The sequence below is a fragment of the Neophocaena asiaeorientalis genome, unplaced genomic scaffold, assembly GCF_003031525.2.
Source record: "Neophocaena asiaeorientalis asiaeorientalis breed wild unplaced genomic scaffold, Neophocaena_asiaeorientalis_V1.1 scaffold106, whole genome shotgun sequence".
NCBI classification, from domain to species: domain Eukaryota; kingdom Metazoa; phylum Chordata; class Mammalia; order Artiodactyla; family Phocoenidae; genus Neophocaena; species Neophocaena asiaeorientalis.
The window spans coordinates 1,767,572-1,770,441 of NW_020172597.1; the positions used below are offsets into that span (position 1 = coordinate 1,767,572).

General features: G+C 49.1%; 1 pseudogene; it reads left to right on the forward strand.

The window, feature by feature from the left end:
- The first annotated feature begins 527 nt into the window (after positions 1-527).
- Positions 528-2,395, forward strand: LOC112395500 (acylphosphatase-1 pseudogene; annotated as a pseudogene).
- Positions 2,396-2,870: the final 475 nt, after the last annotated feature.

Genomic DNA, 2,870 nt, shown 5'->3' on the forward strand with positions numbered 1-2,870 from the left:
GGCTTTGGTGGAAAAGTTGGAGAAGCTCTGACTTACTTTATCCCATGAAATCCTCACAACAGCCCTTTCAAAGCAAGGCAGTTTTAGAGATGGAGGAACAGGGACCAGATATGCTGAGTAACTTGCCCCAAGTTACCCAGCAAGCAGGTGTCAGAGCCTAAACATCGTCCAGGTATTCTAACTCCAAGTCCAGTATTGACTCCACACCGAGGTACTGCCAGGCACATTGAACCACTGGGGCAACAGGCCCAGGAGACAGGTAGTGATGGGCCCACAGCTAGGGAGGATCCTCTGCAAATTTATAAAGTCCTCCCCCATAATCCATGGCTTCAAAATTCATAGGCAAGCAGGTGCTCCAAACCTGGGGAGCTAAGACGCAGATGGCTGCAATTCTGACATCACCCAGATAAGCCACTGTCAACTCTGGACCGCCAGCCTCAGAAGCTGAGGGCAGGGAGATTGGGAATTCTTGGTTGTTGAAATCGGCAGTTCTTTCTGGTAAGACTCAAAAGGCAAGAAGTTGACACATGGGGACCCAGGTGGCCCTGCTCTCTTCCTCAGTGCTCAGTGCTATCAGGGCAGATACTCGGCTCCCAAGCCACTGGGCCCAGCAGGACTGGAGTCAGCTGCCGAATGGTTGGCTGGAGAAGGATTTGAATCCAGGTCGGGCTGACTCCCAACCCCCAGCCCTTCCCACGCTGCCTGAGGTTATGAAAGGAGTCCCATCCTGGAGTCAGGATACCTGACTTCTAGACCAGCTTCTCCAAAAGGAGCTGTATGACTTGGGCCAGTGCCTTCCGATTCTAGTAGAGGGGGAAACACTCTGGCACCCAGGGGTTCTAGAGCCAGAGCTACCTGGGTTCAAATCCCAGTTTTTCTACTCACTAGCTGTATGGTCTCAGGCAAGCTTTCACATGCCTGTGCGTCAGTCTCCACATCTGTAAATGGGGACACAAGTGGTGCCCAGCTCACAGGATCGTCGTGAGGATTAAATGTCATCCACACAAGGCACTCGGAAGAGAGCCCGGTATGCAGCCGTGCTCAATAAAGGTGAGATATTACCGTATAAAAATGAGAGTGAAGGGGGTCAAGTGGCAGCCCCAAGGACCCACACCCTCGCAGCAGTGAGTCTGATTGGCAGGTGGGATGGGAGCCGCTGTGTCGGACCTAAACAGCTGCCTCTCCCATTGTCCCCCAGCAGCTCAAGCCCCGAGTCCCGTGGCTGGTATTCATTCAACAACTTTTTACTAAGCATCTGTTGCAGGAAGGGGGACCCCTTCCAGGGCCTGAGAGTGGGCTCTTGTCTAACACTCGGAAACGAATTGTACGAGGAGACATGTGCTGACAAAGCAGGAGACTTTATTGGGAGGGGGCACCCAGGTGGAGAGCAGGAAGGTAAGGGAGCCCAGGAGGACTGCTCTGCTACATGGCTTGCAGTCTCAGGTTTTATGGTGATAGGATTCGTTTCTGGGTTGTCTCTGGCCAATCATTCTGACTCAAGGTCCTTCCTGGTGGCGCACACATCGCTCAGCCAAGATGGATTCCAGCGAGAAGGATTCTGGGAGAACATATGGACTGGCATCTCCTGTCTCCTTTGGACCTTTCCGGAATTCTTCTAGTTGGTGGTGACTTGTCAGTTCCGTGTTTCTTACCAGGACCTCCTGTTGTTACAATAACTCATGCAAGTGGCTACTATCTTGCCTGGCCAGGGCGGGTGGTTTCAGTCAGTGTTTCCCCTAACATATCTACCCTGGGCCAGGCATGGCTAGTGTATGGGGGACACAAAGGAGAGCAAAACCAGACGCAAACCCTGTGTATCTAGAAGAGAGACAGTGAACAGACCCACAAGGAAATGACAGCCAGTGGTAAATACTACATGGGAAAATAAATCAGGGGGAGGGTATAGCGATGGGGAGGTGTTTTAGATGAGCTGTTTCGGGAAGCCCTCTCTGATAAACAAAGAAGTATTTATCATTTGTAAATAGTATTTAGCCGCCCTCAGCTTCAGAGCTCAGCCAATTTCCCAGCTGGGGGAATCGTTGGCGTTGTGGTCACCCATGTGATCCCAGAGGCCCGCAAGGAAGACAGGGAGGGTTTGAGCAGAAGGGGACGCCCTGATATCGGTGGATTGTGACATTTTGGGGAAGGTGCTGGGGGTGATGGTCCACGAGTACACTCAGGTTGAAGGTAAAAAGCTGGGATTGGGAGGCTGGATCCAGAGTGCCGACTGGAACACAGTACAAGGCCAATTGCAGGGTCCCATCTCTGAGGTGCGTCATCCGCAGGAATGCTTGAGACACGAGGAGGTCTCAGATCACACACCGACAGAGCCAGCTTCAACAGTGAGAAAGTCATCTTAAAGTCAGACTGCTCAGCTTTCCAAATTGTGAAATAATGGCCTGAATTTAAATTTTCCAAGATAAATTCAGTGGTTTTGGTTTTTACTGTTAATAGAGGTAGAACTATTCTGTGTTGTGTTAGAATTTACCTGTAAGTTATTTTAGTATCAAGTACACGAATGTTACTGTATATTTTACGTATGATAGGATTACAACTGCACACAATTCTAACCTAATTCTAATAAAAACACACTAGAGCCTTAAAATATTGATAACATTTACAATATTGTAATACTATAAACAATAATTATTAAGAAATAGAGAAGCAAGAAGATATAGGACTCTGAGAGAAGAACATTCCTGGCAGAGGAAACAGCACAGGCAAAGGCTCTGAGAATGGGACAGGCCAAGGACTTTGGCTTTTATTCTCAGTGTGAGAAGGTAGATTGCTCTTTTTTTTTTTTTTTACTTTTGGCTGCATTGGGTCTTCATTGCTGCGCGTGGGCTTTCTCTAGTTGTGGCAAGCAGGGA